Source organism: Pinus tabuliformis, chromosome 8 (assembly GCF_031772625.1).
Source record: "Pinus tabuliformis cultivar Carrire ecotype Pingquan chromosome 8, CPIR1, whole genome shotgun sequence".
In the NCBI taxonomy this organism is placed as follows: Eukaryota; Viridiplantae; Streptophyta; class Pinopsida; order Pinales; family Pinaceae; genus Pinus; species Pinus tabuliformis.
In genome coordinates this window covers 1,149,679,440-1,149,699,772 of record NC_142294.1, presented here as the reverse complement: position 1 = coordinate 1,149,699,772, position 20,333 = coordinate 1,149,679,440, and positions in this window count along the sequence as shown.

Sequence of the window (20,333 nt, the reverse complement as noted above, 5' to 3'; positions counted from 1 at the left end):
AGGAATATCCAGAGACGCTTCCTTTGGGGCGGCAATGCAACTAATCACAAATGGGCATTGGTAAAGTGGAGCACTGTATGCAAACCAAAAGCAAAAGGAGGCATTGGACTTCGAGATCCCGAGCACAGCAATGCCATCATGGGGGCCAAAATATGGTGGCAATGGCTCACAAGTCCAGGCAAACCATGGGTTACATTATGGACGGCAAAGTATGCCAATCATCGACCCCAGGAAGAACTCATCAGATTAAAGCCCAATGATAAAGGATCGCTAATTTGGAATGCAGCCAAAGAACACTATCAAATGATTCAGCAGCACAGTTTCTGGGAAGTAAGAAACGGTCTCACCACCAGATTTTGGACAGACGCTTGGAACCAAATGCCTACTCTTAGTAATGTTCTGAACCTGCCTCCAGACACCATTGAGGAGGAGACACAGCAAGCGAAGATTAGGCAATACTGGGCTCAGGACTCTGAGAAGGGATTCAGAATCTGGAAACTGGGTAACCATGTTCTAACAAATGAAGATATCCAACTCTCTGTGGAGTTGGAAAGGGAAATCAGCAAAAGGAAAATTAGGTTTGATGAGAGTAGAGACATTCTAAGGTGGGGATACCAGCCGAAAGGAGCCTACACCACATACAAGGCCTACAAAATCTTATGCAATGAATCCGTTCCTCAGGACCCAATCTGGAGTAAAATATGGAGTTTAGGCTCCTGGCCCAAAATCTGTCATTTTCTCTGGCCTGGGACAAGCTTAGAAGAAGAAATTTTCAGGGCCCCTCCATCTGTTACAACTGCAATGCCCATGAGGAAACTCTCCAACATTTGCTGGACTCTTGCCCCCTGGCAAATCAACTCTGGGAAAAAGCGAGCTTTCGATGTCAAAGAAGATGTAGACTTGAGAATGACATCACGCACTCAATTCGTCAGTGGCCATAGAACCCTTACAAGAGTGAAATCCTCAATCATCTTTGGAAACTAGTACCCGGGCTAGTTTTGTGGAGCACATGGAAGGAGCGAAACAAGCGTATATTTAAAAATCAGTACTCCACGATAGACAACATTTGGAACCTGCTATGCAGAAATCTTCAGGAGACTCTTATGTTAAAATCTTGGAAGGAGGAGGATTGGCCTACGCTAGCCAGCGAAAAAACCATTATGGACAGCTGGAAAATTCATCATACTCAAGGCTCTCATAAGATGGACCACTCTAAAACCAACAACAAAAATCAGAACACATGGAAGCCCCCAACAAGGTCTACATTCAAACTCAACTTCGATGGAGCTTCAAAAGGGAATCCTAGTCTCGCAGGCTTTGGAGGAATAATAAGAAATCATGAAGGTGCCCCCCTAATGCTGTATTTCATAAATATTGGATGGGATACCAACAACTCAGCTGAGCTAGAGGGTCTATGGCGGGGATTACTACTTTCTGGAGGACACAACTATCACCCCCTGGAGGTGGAAGGAGATTATTAGATCCTTATAAACATGGCCAAAAAAATCCTTAATGGATCCCAGGCTAGGAATATCGCCACCAGCTGGAGGCTTGAAGCAAGACTGGAAGACATAGAACGTGAGCTCCATAACAACAGAGCAATCACCTTCACTCACACAAGACGGGAAGGCAACAGGGTTGCAGACTTCATGGCTAATGTAGGAGTGGGGACTGATCACTTTCTAATCATAGGGCAGTTGAACACTATATTAACACATGACAAGGCTCAAGAGTGCTCTCAACTGGTCCAGAACGATGCAGCGCCCCCGGATGCGGGTGATATATGAGATGGGACAGGCGATGGGAGATGGCCACATGCCAGCCCGTGGCCATCACGTGGCAGCAGTAAAGAACCTTGCCATCGGCTGCAGCTGGTATAAGGTGGGATGGCAGAAGAGAGTTAATGACCCGCGAGGTAAATTGGCTCAGGCGACGGCAACAGTTATGGCAGGGGAGCTCCAAAGCAGAGCCGCTGAAGTTATAAGGGAAATTGCAGCTTGGGATCAGAGAATGTTTGGGGTTTTGCAGGTGCCCGACCTCTCCGTCTCTGTCGGGATTTCTTATCCATCTGTCTGGTTTATCCCTCATTCGGAGTTGGGTGCAGGAGGTCTGGTTGCAGGGGGTCTGGTTGCAGGGGACTTGAACTACCCTGTGGTCGTTTGGAACTTTGCTCTTCCGCATCCCGCAAGAATAGTGAGACCTTGACAGCGCATGCTTAGCCGCCGAGGCACCTCCAGGGGGGGAACCACGCGCAGTCAAGAAGCGGACAATGCTGTCCATTGTTGCCACTATTACCTCACTCGCTCTACTCATGCCAACCCCCTCCACTCCAGCCAATTCATGGATGCAGGGGCTTCGAGCTCGAATGCCCTGCCTGCCTTTGGTTCGGCTATATTCCATTTCAGCAGCGCCATCAACAATCCGAGGATTAGCGCGCATGTCTCTGTTTTGTTCATAGAAAATGCCAGGGAAGATGAGGATGCCCTGGATGAACAGGGGCAGAGGATGAATGACAATCAACACCATGAAGCAGCGGCCTCTGAAGCGGACAAGGAGCAGAAGGTTAAGGATGTGGCCTCAGCCCCGGAATACGTAATGCAACGCAAGCAAGACAAGAAGTCGAGAACTTGCGAGGAGGAAGACACCTATCCCACTGCGGCTGAAAGAGAAGCCTATGGCTGGTGCCGGGTCGAGGAGGTGCAAATGGACGACTGAGGACGCCCGCACATAAGGTTTCTATGGCCTTCTGTATGGTCTTTTGCTGTTTGTTTTATTTTGAACTTGTTAAAGTAACAATGTGTCTGGTCTCTTTCGTGTCTGGGTCTATTTCCAAGTTCCTGAATTTTGTGTCAATGATCTGGGTAAGGTCGGTGTCCCCTGCGTGGGATGAAATGGTTAATGCCCCTGCGTGGGCGAGCTCCTATGGAAGTCTAGTTTCTGTGTCTGGCGCCCTTGTGTGGGCTAGTTTTGGGATGACTCAATCGCTCTCGGGTGACATGCCCAGAGCCTGACTCTCTTCTGTTTCACCATGATGTATTTTTTAATCTTGTACATAATAGAATAGTTTAGTCTTTTACCGAGAAAAAAAAAATATTCAGGCTTAATAGAGTAGTAAGAAATTCAACTATTAAACTAATTCTAGTATCGATATGAAAATTCACATTCATAGGCATGCATTTCCGGAATAATTCAAGTTTCATAGTACTAAGTTTATGTGATTAATAATTTTGTAATCCAGTATCCACCAGAATGCTTCTCAAAAGAGAATACAATAATAACTAATACTAATAAATTTTCCAAAAGTGTACTCGAGAACTTCACACCTTTTTCCACCCAACCTAGAATTGTATTCCTCTGGCTCACCCTTGAGATGATAAGTTCTTTCTAGGGCATCAATAATCCCCTATTGATCCCTTCATTAGGTATTTACTACCTTTCTTTCATGATAAAGTTTCATTTAGTGGGCACCTCACCTTTATGGATATTTTTTACCCAGTGTCCTAGGCCTTTCCATAAAAGCCCATCATTTTCTTCCAGGGTACTTTTGTTCTTATCCAAGCTTATCATATTTCCCTAGCTAAGCAACTTAATGGATTTTCCCTCCCATCCATTGAGCTTATCTAGAATTTCATCTAGAATTCTTATCATGAAATAATTATCCAATCTCATTTACTAATGAGATTTTATTCTTGTTTTTCATTCTTTGGAAAGAATCTCATGTCTAGGTGTCTCATTTCTAAGCACTTAAATTCCAATTTTTTTAAATAAAATATTTACTTACATACTTACTCTCATTCCTAGCTTTTCTACCATAATTCAGTCTAAACAAGACCAACGTTATAACAACATAGGGGTATTACATTCTTCCCCCCTTTAATTCACACTGTCCTCGGTGTGTATTCCCTAGTCACTTCTCTCATATTCAGTGTTGGATAAGCATTAGGTAATTTACTTCCTCGTTCCCATGTACCCACATCGGAAGTCAAATGTTTCCATTGTATTTCAAACAAAATCAGACCTTATCGATATCTAGGATGAAAAAGAGTTCTATCAGCAAGTCTCCTTTGAGTGCTACCTGCAACATTTTTTTCAATCAATTTTGTAAGAGCCATTAGATACATATTTCTAAAGTATGGTTCATAAAAAATTTTATCATGAACTTTAATATAATGGGGTAAATCTACAGGTTCAATTTTTCCCACAATTTATCCATGATTCTTCATTTTCAATTTCCTTCCGTTTCTAGTAGTAGAAAGGAAGCACCTCCTTTTTCTAGTATGTTTGTATCTATGTTGAACACTTGCTTCCTGTAGTTCCCCTGCACCCATCACACTATCCACATGCTTTCAAACAATGACAGTAATATTAATATAGCATCACAACAATATCATAGATTACTTTTATTCATTTATTCACAGCTACATCCAGTGACATGGGTGTAATATCGTGTGGAATTCAAAATAGGAATTTTCCACTTTTCCTTTCATATTGCTTACATAGAAGAAATAGTAATTACCAAACTATTTGGATCATTTCATTTTTTGCCGTGAATTCGGTACCTTTGTATCTAATACACATCTATTATACATATTTCAGTGTAAAATAACTTACTACTACCAGTGTGTTATGATCATTTTGTTACATATTTCCTTACCCTTCCACAAACCGATGAGGTATAAGGACATTACCAACATGGATACTTAAGGAGTATATTGATACACTTGGTTTTCATAGTTAACTATGAAATATTATTTGCCATGTATATAAACATGAAGCCTTTTACTTCTATATTATATATGCATAAGCACACAATACGTTAGTAACATTGTTTTCATCTATTTCAGACATCTTCATTCTTATGTTTATATATTTACATTACTAGAAAAAATTACATTTATAGATTTTCTTCCATGGTTTCACTATACCATGTAGCAGTTTTTCTTTAGGTTTTACCATCCGATTAGATTGCTTCTCTGATTTTCTATCCACCTTCCTAGTTTATCTAGTGCAATTATTATAGTCTACCACTTCATAGTCATTTTTGGTTCAATAATTCTCAATTATTTTTTTTGAAAGTTTCTAATGAATCCACAATATTGAGTTCTAATAAATTGATGCCTGATCCAAGTTTTTTTCTATTGATTTAAGCGTGGGACTATTTACTCATTTTGGTATAAAGTTGATAATTTCCACATCTTTCTTGCACTATCTTCTAGTGCCTTCATATTCATTTAGTTTCTTGGATTACCAGTATACAATTTTTGGTGCTATACTGTCTTGTTCTATGTATATAACACATGTTTAGTAGTCTTTCAAATATGTGTTTGTCCACATTCCTCTAAAATTTCTTTTAGTCAACTAATTTTCTAGGTTATGAATGATATTCTACATGTACATCTTGAAGAAAAAACTCGCCATAATCATTTGTCAGACAGATTTGAATTCCAAACCTCTATTTATATGGCTAGTTTCTTCAAGAAAAATCCCAACAAAACTTCCCCTCTCGTCCTAACTACCCCAATACTTAATATCGGTTCATGGTTACTTAAGAGTCCACTTGCTACATTTTACAACACAAACTGAAAATACATGTGGTTAACTAGACAATGAGGTCCAAAGTTGTGTATGCTACCACATTTATGAGAAAATACAAATATTCAATGTGAATGAAACCCTCCTCGATACTTAGTTATATATCCAGTTGATGGGCCTCAAAATTAGACACAAATTAAGGCCCATCTAACCTTTCTTGGGCACATGAAGGCTATATTAAACATCTCCTTCTACACTTAATAATGTTTTTTAACTTTAATATTTTCATTAGGAAGGTTTAGAGATGATTTTATATTTGTGCCTAATATTATTTATTTTTGTAGAATATTGGGCAGATTATGAAGATTTGGAGGAGGAGATAAGTTAGGTACTTTCTCCCTACTACAGGAGGATCAATACTAGATAATAAATCAACAATATATTCTGAAATTATTGCACAAATTCTATAGCTCCAATGATTGAGAAAATCTACGAATGTGTTCCCTGACATTTCATGCATATTCATAGCATTGGGGACCATATCCACTATTTAAGGAATTTTGGAGGGGAAAGTTTCCTCCTTTCAAGGAGAATGTTTCCTCATTATATTGTATAAGTACCAATTTGAATTTGCCTCTAGGGGTGGATTTTTATTAGTCTTCTTGTGGAGAGAACTCGTATTTTTGTAGCTCTACTTTCATTTCTTGCAAGGATGTAATTGTACTGATGGAAATAATCAAGATTGGTGTCATGTTCAGCTTATAAATCTTGGTCTCCTTCATAGGAATCTGAGTTTCCTTGGGCTTGGCAATCCTAGGATGCTCAGAGCCCTTTTGTATCATTTACTTTTCTTCATTTTAATTCTTATTAATATGCATCTCTTGTTCTTGTCTTTTTCTATTTCTGCATTTAATATTGATGATTTCTTATTGTAGGATTGGATTAAATGGTTGAAATAAGTTATTTTACATGATCACAAGCATAATCTCATCCTTGGAACAACTCTGTAAGGTCATAGTAATCATTGGGCTACTTAGATTCGTTTGCTTATTCCCAAATCTAAATTTGTGAAAGTACCTTGTGGCAAATAATAGTAAATTTCTTATATTTTTTAGAACATGCTAACGAGCTTCAATAAAGTTTATTCCACTTGAATTAGATCACAAAAACATTCTATTTAATAAAAAAAATTAGCCCATTTCATTTTCACTTGATTAGGTTAGGTGTTTTATAGATTTACTAGCTCACTAGTTCTCAAATTTCCAGATTTTAGACTAGTAATTTTCTGCTATGTTTTAGCATGGGTTAATAGGGGTAGTTTTGAGTAATTCCACTTGTAATGGAGACCTAAGATATCCTAGTCAATAAAAAAAATTGCCCCATCCAATTTGGATTGGATTTGCTTGGTCATTCGGTGAATTATATCATCTTGTATCATTATGTAGTTCCATGTAGCACTCTTCCAATGTGTATATACTTGCCCAAATTTGATCAAAAAGATTGGTTTTGATCCATTAGGGTTGAATCATGACCCCTAGGTTCTAAATAAATGGTTTAGGAGGAACAAAAACCACTTAGGACTTGCCTTTTTACCCATGAAAAGCATCTCAGCGATTTGGGTTAATGGACAAATTTATGAGATGGGAATACAATGATGATTTTATTGATTGCCATATCCAATGAAATCTATCAATGGATTTGAAATATTTTAAATGTAATGATTGATATTTAGTTCATCATATTTGCTTTATGAAATTGGAATATGTTTTCTTTCCTTTTATTTTCTTTCCTACAATAGGTTAAGGTTTCCATTTCGAGAAGTTCATTTGTTGCAAATAGTTTAGGATTTGATTTCATTACATCATGACAGCGAAGGAAGGACACAATGTATGTTGTACACATAGTTTTGATACCTCTTAGGTCTGTATGAACCCTGGTTTGATAATTAAATTTGGTAGCCTTTAGAGTTGCAACATTCTTATGCAATACTGGGACTCATCACGTTTTAGTGTCGTTGCTGAGGAGGTGTCAAAGTATGGATTGTTTCCTTCCCTATTTGATTCATTTTGTTTTACTTTCTATAAAAATAAAAAAATTGCAATATGAATCTTTCATTTCAAGAATATAAAATTTCACTTCATTAACATTCTTATTCACAAAAGAAAAAATCTGCAATACCAACTCCCCCATTTGATCACGTGGTGTAGTAAGAGCCACATCACCATCTACTTTGGCAGGTAGAAGAAATGGAGGGAGATGATGACAGTGAAGAATATCATCTTGGATTTCCCATTCAAGATACTAATGTTGGTGTGCATATGAAGAACATTCGTCCATATTTCCTTCCCAAGTTCCATGGTATGAGGTTAGAGGATCCGGAAACCTTTTTCTTTGAATTTGAAATCCTTTGTAGATCATATGGTTACTTCCTAAACACTCAAAATCTGAGATTGTTTCTAGAAACATTGAAGGATAGGGCTCTTAAATGGCTCATGAATTTAGCGACTAATTGAACAAGATCATGGAATGATATGCAAAACATATTTCTAGGAAAATATAAACATCATGATCTTAAAGAAAAAATATTTAGAATGAATAAAAAAGAAGATGATAGCCTTTAGGATCTAAAGGAGAGGTTCATGTATAATGTTAAGAAGGAAAAATTACATCATGGAGGATCTGACACACTAAAAAACGTCTTACTTAGAACGATTAGGGATGAGTGAATTGATCTCCTTGATATCATGAGTAGAGGTGATGTATACAATTTATCATTTGAAGAAATTTGTGAAACATGTAAACACATATCAAGAGGAGGGGAAATATTAAGTAAATCAACGTCAAGATCGGTGAGTCAATCTAAACTTGGAAATTTGTTTGATGACTTTAAAATAGAAATTCTTAGCAATATAAAAAAACAAGTAGAAATGTTAAGAATGCAAGATGAGGAAAAATAAGATGTTTATATTTGTGTTGTCCATGTAGAATCACATGATATTAAATATTGCCCATCATTACCAAGTTTGAGGGAATTTTACCAAGAAGACAATGGATCCAGTCAGTCACCAAAGCAGCTATGTTATGTAGCTCCAAGAGGACCATGGCAACTTAGTTAACCTGGTATGATGCAAGAGCCTAAATCACAATTTCAAGGTTATGCTCATCCATATCAAAGTAATTGGAACACACCATTTCCTTGGAAATCGTGGCCATCTTAACCCCGAAACCAATATTGGCAACAAGTTTGGCAAGAACCTTATGGGAGAAATCCACAATATCCTCAAAATTGTCCACAATATCTTACATACCCAACTCCATGTTATCCCTACCATCCACCTCCACCAAAACCACAACCCCAACCACATCCATCTAAAAGATCCACTCCCACTCAATTACCTGTACCACCATTTCCAAATCCACACAGGGAAGTAGCTCATCCCGCTTACAATGTTGAGGCACAACACTTCCAAGCATATCCTCTTGATCTAAATGGTATTCATCTTAGATCAAAAAAGGTATTTCAGAAAAGATATTCTCTTGATTTTGTTGAAGGATAACATGTAGAAAAAGAATATTCAAATGAGAATACCTAAGAATCATGGGCTACGATTGATGAAGGGTAGACATCAGAATCAGAGATTGGGAAATTTCCATCATGTTTACCATTGAACCCTCCATGTGTTCAAGAGAATAATTACAAAAGAGAGGAAGATTTGGATGTCATGGTAGAAGAAGACATGAAGAATGATCCAAATGAGCAAGAAAACCAAGGGAATCAAAGCTATATTGAGGTTTGGTTCCAGAAAATCAACAAGATGGAGCATCACTCTCTTCTTCAATTGTGCTTGATATTTTCAAAGTCAAATCATTTGGTCTCTAAAATTTAGGTACATGTCAAAGCATATATTTCAAGCCTACACATCAGTTTATCTGTCATATTGATGTGCACATGGCTCCATTAGAAGTATTCCTATACTTGAAAGAGATTTTGCTTTTCTCAAGTAGAGTAGGACAGAAAAAATAAAAAAATGAAAAATGAAAAATAATAGAAAAAAATAAAATCTCAAGAGAAAAGCTCATTTGAGACACTTGAGATTATCTCATTGATTGAAAACCTCCATGAGGTCATCAATGGGTCAGAAAAAAGAGAAAAAAAGAGAAAAAAAAAAAAAAAAAATTGAGGTGAAAACCTCCTTTGACATGCCTAGGCAGACCTACCAATTGAAAACCTCATTCAGGCAGTTAGTAGGCCTAAAAGAAAAAAAATGGAAAAAATAAAAAATCTTTGCTCCATGTATCTCTCTCTCATGAATATAGATGCTTTCTAACCTTTGCAAGCAACAAAAACACTTTAGCACTAAAAGGAAAAAATTGATAAAAAATCTATTCAAAGGAAGTCAAACTTTGGCTTTGTCCTCCTTTTCCTGGATGCTCCAACAGGACCAAGGCCATGTCAATCCATCACCCTCATCTATTTCCACCATCCACCCATCATTCTCAAGCTTCTCCCATTCATTTTCCTCGTTTTCATAAAATGATACAGGAAGGCTCTATTTTGCTACAGGAAGCTAAAATACAGAGAGCATAAAATTATTTTTGTTATATCTTGAAAACCATGCATCCATTTGCTGAGTTGTTTCAAGGGGCAATGCATATGGATGATGGTAACATTCACAAGCAATTTCAGCAAATTCCAGTGGACACTTTTCAAAAACCGCCCTCCATCACCTATAACCATTTTTTATTTTTATCAATATCCGTGCATCCATTTTCCAGGCTGTGTCATGAGGAGATGCATATGGATAATTGTAACATGCCCAAGAAATTTTAGCAAATTCTGATGCACACTTTTCAAGAAATTGACCTCCATCACCTACAACCACTTTTTAAGTTTACTCTATATTTGTGAATCCATTGGCCAATACTTTTTATGGGGAGGTGCACAAGGATTATGAAAACATGCTCTGAAAATTTCATCTCAATCCAGTCTATCGTTTGGGAGATATGGACAAAACAAGTCTACTACATGAGGTTGTCATGAATTGCTACAGGAAGATCCTGTAGCATTAGCGGATGGTTGAGAAGAAGCTACAGGAGGTGATCTTATTGGAGAAAGTGGTAAAATTGTCATGTCTTCTTTAGGGAAGGTTTATAGAGGTCCCCCAACACCACATTCATAAATCATCCACTCCATCTAGCCAAAATTCATCTTCAAATTCCACTCTACCTTACATGAAAAAAATAAGAAAAAGCTTTGTCATCGACTTTTCCACCACCTACATCACCTCTTGATTATTTTAACCCTATATTTTTACCACATATGACTTTCCATTAGTCCCACATACAGTAATGAGGTCTCGAATAGGAATTAAATGACTGCTATAGGAAGAGGATTCCTTTTGTAGCAGCCTCCTTAGTTCCAACAAGATCATGAACTAGATTTTTTTGCAGCTCCAAAATAGAAGATCTACCCACCTTGAGGCATCACGAGACCATTCTTAAATCTTAGAAGGGACACACCATCCCTGAAGATTAGATGTAAGGTCATCCGTCAACTCCAACAATAACACATTTAACACTAGAAAGAGACCTTCACACAAAAAAGATTTCATCAGTCAAAAAAGCATCATGTTATAAAGACTTATGGAGAAAAAAACAAAGGAAGTAAACACCTCCAAAATCATCATGTTATGAAGCTCAACATCAACAGTTTGGCCAAGTATGTGAAGCAGCAACAACAAGAACAAAAAACCTAGAAGACCTCCAGATTGAAGACTATCAACAATAGGACCTCCAGCAAATTACCACATGCAGCTTCAAGATCATTAGTAGCAACTTCAGGGCCACCAAACGCAACTTCAACATGCTTATCAACGGCCTCAATATCACCTGCAAAAACACATCAATGGTAAGGCATAAGTACGCAATCCTTTAAACCTTTCCTACAAATGTATTCTAGCTTGAAAAACATTGCAAGTGTATGAAGGAAAAGGTTTTTTAGCCAAGATTGGTAGCAAAGAAACCTCAACCTTAACTAGCAATTAACTTCACTTTTGCAACAATACACCCACACATGGTGGAGAGGACAAGACAAAAGTGAAGAGGACTTGAGAAAGTGGGGTGTAATCATTTAATTTTGATGGAGGAAAAGGAGTGCAAAGGGGTAGGTGAGGGCCAACTTAGTTAAATCAAAGCACTTTGCATTTATTTTGCATGCAATGAAAAAAATAGAGAAAAGTTGAAAAAGCGAGAGAAAAAATAATATCAAATAAAATAAATGATAAAATAAAAGAAATAAAAGGTGGCCCCACCACCTCTTGGCATGCAAATATTAGTTTCTACAAGATTCAGGTTGTGTGCATCTCATGTACTCGCTAGTCTCCATCATCCCAATAACTCAAAAATCAAATTTCATCCCTCTCTCGATTGCTACAGGAAGACTGTAATTGCTACAAGAAGATCCTGTAGCACTACAGGAAGGTCGAGAAACTGCTACAAGAAGCTAATAGAGTGCTACAAGAAGGAAAATTTCACCCAGAACAACCACTAGAGCCTTGGGGAGAAAGAAAATATTCAAAGGAAATGGAAAGGGTGCAAACAAAAGGTAAGGGGGTATGATGATGGGATTGCACTTGATTTTGCAGTCAATTTACATGATCCAAGTGGCCAAGAATATGAACCAAAAGCAAGGTGTTTCCCTCAAAAATAGAACTTGTTACAGTTAAAGAATCACCTAAGGGAAAGAAGCAACCTCAACTTACATTAGGGCTTCCTTCGGAAATTGAGATAGGAAAAAATGTAGTAGAAAGAAGTGCAAAAAAAATATGATCAAATAGACCATCAAAAAAAGCATGAAACATGTCACCATACATGAAGAACAACAAGGCAAGGAAGATGGATAGGTTTCTTAGAGGATGAGCAACAATTTCAATAGGGGGGTATGATGAGCCTCAAAATTAGACACAAACTAAGGCCCATCTAGCCTTTCATGGGCACATGAAGGGTATATTAAAACTCTCCATCTATAGCTAATAATGTTTTTTAGCTTTAATATGTTCATAAGGAAGGTTTAGAGATAATTTTATATTTGTGACTAATATTATTTATTTTTGTAGAATATTGGGCAGATTATGAATATTTGGAGGAGGAGATAATTTAGGGACTTACTCCCTACTACAAGAGGATCAATATTGGGTAATATATCAACAATATATTCTAAAATTATTGCACAAATTTTTGAGCTCTAGTGATTGAGAAAATCTAGAAATGTGTTCCCTGCATTTAATGCATATTCCTAGTGTTGGGGACCAGATCCACTATTTGAGGTATTTTGGAGGGAAAATATCCTCCTTTCAAGGAGAATGCTTCCTCATCATATTTTATAAGTACCAATTCAAATTTTCCTCTAGGGATGGATTTTTATTAGTCTTCTTGTGGAGAGAACTTGTATTTTTGCAACTCCACTTTCATTTCTTGCGAGGTATTGATGGAAATAATGAAGATTGGTGCCATGTTCGGCTTCTAAATCTTCGTCTCTTTCATAGAAATCTAATTTTCCTTTGCCTTTTCCATCCTAGGAGCCTCAGATCCCTTTTGTATCATTTATTTTTCTTCATTTTGCTTCTTATTCATGTGCATCTTTTGTTCTTGTCTTTTTATATTTCTGCATTTAGTATTGATAATTTCTTGTTGTAGGATTGGGTGAAACGGTTGAAGTAAGTTATTTTGCAGGATCAAAAGCATCATTTCATCCTTGTAATAACTTTGGAAGGTCATATTAATCTTGAGCTACTTAGATTAGTTTGCTTATTCCCGAATCTAAATTTCTGAAAGCCCCTTGTGGCAAATAACAATAATTTTTTGTTATTTTTTAGAACATGCTAATGAGTTTCAATCGAGTTGATTCCACTTGTATTATATCAAAAAAACATTATAGTTAATAACAAAATGTACCCCATTTCATTTTCACTTTATTAGGTTAGGCATTTGATATATTTACTAGCTCATTAGTTCTCGAATTTCTAGATTTTAGACTAGTAATATTCTGCCATTTTTTAGCATGGGTTAACTGGGGTATTTTTTAGTGATTCCACTTGGAATGGAGACCTAATAAATCCTGGTAAAAAAAAAATGTCCCATCCAATTTGGATTTGATCTTCTTGGTCATTCAGTGAATTATAACATCTTGTATCATCATGTAGCATCTTGTAGTTTTCGGTAGCACTCTTCCGACGTGTATATACTTACCCAGAATTGCTCAAAAATATTGGTTTTTGTCCCTTAGGATTAAATAATGACCCCTATGCTCTAAATAAATGGTTGAGGAGGAATAAACATCACTTAGGACTTGCCTTTTTACCCATGAAAAACATCTTAGCGATTTGGGTTAATGGAAAAATTTATGAAATGGGAATACAATGATGATTTTTTTTATTGCCACATCCAATGAACTCTGCCAATGGATCTAAACTCTTTGAAATGTAATGATTGATATTTAGTTCATGATATTTTCTTTACACAATTAGAATAGGTTTTCTTTCCTTTTATTTTATTTCCTGTAATAGGTTAAGGTTTCCATTTCATTTGCTGCAAATAGTTTAGGATTTGATTTCATTACATTCACTCTATTACATCATGACAACAAAGGAAGGACACAATGTATGATGTACACATAGTTATGATACCTCTTAAGTTTGCACGAACCTCAGGTTCATAATTAAAGTTTGTAGCCTTGGGAGTTGCAACATTTTTGTTGCAATAGTAAGGCTCATCACCAGTGTTGGCTGTCAGCTACAAGCTTGTTTTTGAAAACTTATATGCATGTGTATTATATGGTAAATAAAATATGATCCATGAGTTATACCTGTTTCAGAATAGGGTGCAAATATCATTTCCTACCACATCTCTTCCATTTACCCAATCTATGATCACCTAAGATTCCCCATAGATCGATGTTTCAGGCAATCCTTTGCCCACTGCCAGTTTTAATAGAACTTTAAAGAAAGCAGTTCCACACATTTGTGTCTACCTATGATGAGACCTACTTTGACACCAAAGTAATGGTAAAATCATGGACTATCTTTCTGATGAGCACCAGTATTGTAGCAACAATAATGCAACTCCTCGGGTTACCAACTTTACCTTATCAACCAGGGGTTTGTACAAACTTGGAGGTGACAGTGTTGTATACACAAGTAAATGTGATGGGTCCGCTCTTTGTCACTGCTAAGCTGGCGATAGACCACTAAGGTTTTTCAAACTAGACTTCTATTGATTGAGAAAAAGCTTGATTACAAATGAGGAAAAGAGAAATCTACACTCAGGGAAAGCTTGTGTAGTGCAGTAAGGAAAATGACTGAAATCAAGTACCAAACACATCATTTTATAACTAACTGCTAAGAGGCTTTGCTTCAAAAGAATGCTAATTTAACATGTATGCAATCCTACTCTCCTAGGTATGCAAATTGAAACATCAAACACTTTACTGTTGTGCATGTAAATGAATAAAATAGCTCTTTTTCTCTTCTTGTATTTTTTCATGAGAAAGTGTGAAAGCTAACTTATTTTGGTTATGTGGCAAGTGGCTTAGGGATGATGGTGAATGGTTAGAAGGGTTGGGAGACAAGTAGGTCTCCTTTTCTAGCTCCCTAGGGCTTTTTCCACACATTGGCCTCAAAACAGGCCACTATAGGTCACCCTACATGATGTCCTAATGCATTCCACACGATGTCCTAAATTCCTACAAGATCTCCTGTATTCCTACGGGATACAGCCGAGAGAAAAAGGAGGGATGTTGAAGGTGATGGAAGGCTTAGGGAAAGTGGTTGGTGGATGGAATGAGGCAAGGGAGTGCCTAGGACTACTTCAGAACTTAAAACCAGAGTTCGGAGATGGTTGGATTTGCTTAACAAACTTGGAGAAGTACTCTTGTGAAATGATACAATTGGTGAGAATTTTGGTGAAAGGAAGGAGTGATCATGGATGCATAAGTTGGAATTAGGTTGATGATCATGAAATATATCTGTACTTCTGAAACTCCTGCACTGCATCAACCATTGACATTTGTCCAAAAATCATGTAAACAAGAAGGATTTCAATTAACGAAGGAAAACAAAATTTCATGAGCTAGCTGCCTACTTCATGCATGAGGGAAAACTTAAAGAATAAGATGAAACCTTGATGATATCTAACGTAAGGCTGAACATAGAAGAATTGATAACTAAATCCTATTCTTGCAAATTGATCAAATGCTGGCCTAAGTACAAAAAACCCTAAATTCCATGAGAAACTAGAATTTTGTCTTTTTGGGGCTGCATAGGGGTCCTTTCCTCAAACCATCGTCCCTGAAGTAAGGAGTGAGGCCAAATACACCTACTGACAGCTTTGTGATGTTCCTTTATCTCTTCCAAGCTATTGTTGAAGTAATGCATAAATGAAAGCAAACTAATCAAATCTACAACTACTTGCAATGAAATAATTCTAAAGATAATTCAACCATTAATCTATGAAATTGACTAACGATACAAATACAAGAAGAGGATCCTTTGATACTAGGGTTGGGACCTAACCCAAAATTTTTAGCCCTATGATTCAACTCAGTGTTGGATCAAGGAAATACTCATTCTCATTATCAAAATAGAAAATTACATAACAATGTCTTCCACAAGTCTTGAACTCGAAAAATGACTAGTTCTTTTACAGCAAAAATTTGAATCCTAATGAGGATCTAGGCCTTCTTATTCATACAAATGAAGTCTCCAATGAATTCCTTAAATCTATCGAGGATCAGCTCCAAAACTCAAGATAAGCTAGCTCTTTGACTGTCACTTGCTCGGCTGCCTTTTGATCTCCATGACATGGTTGCTTATACTTTGAGCTAGTGTGATTGATGGAGGAATATTCGAATGAGTGAGGAGTAAATGAGGAGGATCTACCTCCTAAAATATCTCCTCCTTGTCTCATTCTAGTTTCAGCCCTTAATTAGCCAAAATTTCCATGATTTTCTCTCAAAAACCTGCAATCAATACATATTAGTCTATTAAGCATAATATCTCACTTTGACTCATCTCGACAAAGGTCTTTCTATATGTGATTTACGCCGAAATTCTTCTTATAAATATATTGACTCATCCCATTAAGAAAATTACAATCAAAATATGTAATAAATTATGAGAAGAGATGATTTCAGTAAGTTAGGAGGTGGATTAAGGTCCATATAGTTACCCAATTATGATGCTCATCACCAACCCCTACTGAAAGTGTTGCTCATCCTCTAAGCAACTCAATCACTATCCATGTCCTTCACTGCTCTAGTGGTCTCCCTGACATCCCATGCTTCCGTTGTAGCTTCCTCTTCCTATGCATAGAATCATGCCTTCCTTTCTATCTCCTCGCACTTATTTCTTATTCCTCTTCCTTCCTTCCCTCCAACATTCCTAAGAGCTGTGGTGGACTGAGTTTCAATCCAATCCAATAGACTTTGAGTCTTTGGAGAGCTTGTTTGTACATGGGTGTCATGTTCAGTGCTTCTCTCATTCTCTAAGGAGAATGGTGCTCTATGATCTTCAAGATATAGTGCAGAGTGTTCCATCTCCTTTGGAAAGCTTGCCTAAACACGTCCTCAAGGTTTTTGATTGCTTTCTCTTGGGCAGAAAGGTACCAAGGTGTAATTTGAGGGTCATTTGCAATAAATTTATGGGTGTTCATGATAGCCATTGAATTTGACTACTAATCTCTTATCATGAGAGGTTCTGTTTCTTCCCTTTCCATTATTTTCTTCATTTCTATAGCCCTTTCTTCGTGATGGTTCATCCATGATTCGAAATCCATCACCTGTAAGTCTCCCAATTTTGAATTAGGGTCCCACACATTCATATATACCGAGGCTAAGTTATGTATGTAGAGCTGAGACATTTTATCCCTATCCTCCAATGTGCTTTGATCACAATGATCAATGAATTATCTATAATCTTGGAATGGCATAGTGCCTCTTTGTGCTAAAGTATTGATTTGGAACTAGAACCACTGTTCCTTCAGATACAATGATAGGACTTAGCTGTCATCCTACAGTAGATTGCCTCTAATGATAAATTGTCCATGGATGCCAATTTATTCTCTTTCTCTTGTAGTCGTCCTCCTAACCATGCATTTTCTGCCTCCAACTGAGATTTCATCATTGCCTCTCTATCCCTTAGGTTGCTCAGTTCTCTGCCCATCTCCTTTACTTTCTCCTCCATGTGACCTATGTCCTCCACTCCTTTGGATTTGGAAATTTGCATCCATCTATGTGTTCTTGCCTTTTCTTTCTCAAGCTCAAAGAATAATGGGATGGAAAAATTTTCTGGAATGACCCTACCCTCTTCAATGAACCTGTAGTAGGAGTCAAGTTTAGGTTGACGACTAGGTTCCCTCAACTGTAGGTCCTCCTTTTTTGTTTCCTGTAGGATTTCATCTGCTTCCTGTAGGTTCTTTGTGTATCCTATAGGAGGACTCTTCCTTTGGATGAGGTGGATCTAGTCACAGGCCTCCCAACATAAGTGATAGGAGACTTGGGAGAGTCTTGTCCTGATGATCCTTCTCCTTGATTTTTCATAAGAGGAGCTATCTCTTCCTGTTGTTTGGGTGATTCTTCAATGACAATAGGAACCTTGGTGGGAGTTTGAGTTTTTCCTTTCCTTATTTTTGTACTTTTTCTTGTCCTAAAGTACAATGGAGTTTGTCTCTCTCTCTTCCATTTTTTTTATAGGGATACTAAGGGTAGTGAAGGCAGCTAGCACCTCTTTCTTAGTGGGTTCTAGAGATACCCTAGGTGATTCTTCCTTGTATTTTGTCTCCCCTTTTCCATTCCCCTTATCATCTTTGTCATTCTCCTCTCCTTCTCCCTTTACTTCCTCACTCTGTTCATCCATTTCCTCCTTTGCATCTTGTTCTGTCTCTTCACCACTTTCCTTCAGCTTTTCTTCTTCATCCCTTTCACTGGAAGTGGGGCTCTTATCACATTCAAGGGATTTTATGCCTTCCTCTATCTGCATGTCTATGAAAGTTTCCCATGTGATAGGGAATCTGAGAGTTTGGAGGGCATCTTCTATGATAAGTCTAATTAACCCATGATGGGCTAGCTGTTGGTGGTTTCCTTCCCGCACCTTAATACTCGTATCTATCCTTGATTGAATAAGGAAATAGGGTATGCTGAGTCTATTTTGAGGAGGTATGTCTGCTTCAAACCTCATCTCTTGGAGAAGCCTAAAGTAGTATCCATATACCACACTGTACCTACCTTCACATGATATATATTTTATAAGGTGGTAGCTAATTTCATTCCAATGATATGGTAGGCTTGCTCTTCTGACTCCATTTTTGTCTTCCAAGGCCTCCTCTCCCTCTAAAAATAATTTCTTCTTTGTAATTTTGATATTTCCCTTATCATCCTTTCTCCAAGGAATCCCTAAAGGAAGGGTGGTGATTTTGCCTATGATTTCAGGGGTGAGTTCTGTAGAGAGGAATTTCACCACAAAAGTGGCATGGGTCCTAGTCAGTGGAATGATGGAGAGAGCAAAATTTCCAGCTTCTTCATCATCATATCCCCTCAACTTCTCAAAGAAACCCATCCAATTGTGTTGTGTGAATATCTCTAGTATAGGAGGATGCTGATGAATCCTCACTGTGTTGATGGGTTACCTCTTATTAAATCCCCCTGTCATTTTCTCTGATGGATGGAGGGTTGTTTATGTTTGATACCAAATTTAATGAATGAGGAATTTTAAATGAAAAATTTTGGGTATAAAATTCCCCTAGAGTGTAATCTTTTTCAAAACAATAGAATGCTTTTCTATATTATTTTCACTTGGAAATTGTGGGAAAGTATAGTGCCTACCTTCTTATCACTGACTGATGAAGCCAACCTATGTTTTTCCCTTGTAGAACTGCTCACTGTCAATCCTGTAGGTGTTGTTCTATATCCTGTAGGATCTTTTAGGTGCTCCTGCATAGGGAAAAAATGAATTCTGCCTTTCTTGTAGACTGCTTGAGGGCTGAGAGAGGCTTTGCTAGTGTGTACCCTCGAGAATGCAAATGTGCATAGGGATAAACGTTTATTTCCTTGTGTGGGTGATTTGAGTTGGGTGGTGTGCTAGCAGCCGAGGTACGGATATCTATTTTTGGACTATTGGTCCCACTACCACATCATCATTCTCCTCACCTCGTAATCAACTCCCACCTCGGACATCTGTAACTTAACCACTTCTGATCTCATCTCTCATTTTCCTTGACTTGACTACTTCCACGTGTGTAAGGACTAATTGTCTTCTTCTCGTTGACTGAGCGAAGGTGGCCAAGTTAACCAGCCACCTTTTGCTTATAAACCAACTCTTTCACAACTTTTACATTTTTTATCATATTATGCTAATGAGAGACTAGAAGCAAGATATTTGCCTGTTAGTCCCCTAAATTGTCCCCATTCTTGTCCTTTTTCCCTTTATAAACCATAGCTATTTACCTATGTTTTTCCCTTTTCACATACCCTCATCCTACACTAGTCTAAGCATGGTGATATATTTCACATGTACTTTATTTTTCATATTTTATTTTAATTTAGCATTTAATTAGTTATTTAATTTAGATTTCTTACTTTTAATGCACTTTTGTAACTTATCCTTATCTTCGATAAACACTTGGTAAATAAAGCCACTTAGCGTCACTACTTATTTAAGTGCAGGATCAGATCTCGCACTATTGCCAGTGCAGCAAATCCGCACAGCAAATCCGGACTTCCCTAACCACCACCAAATTTTGTGCATCATTGG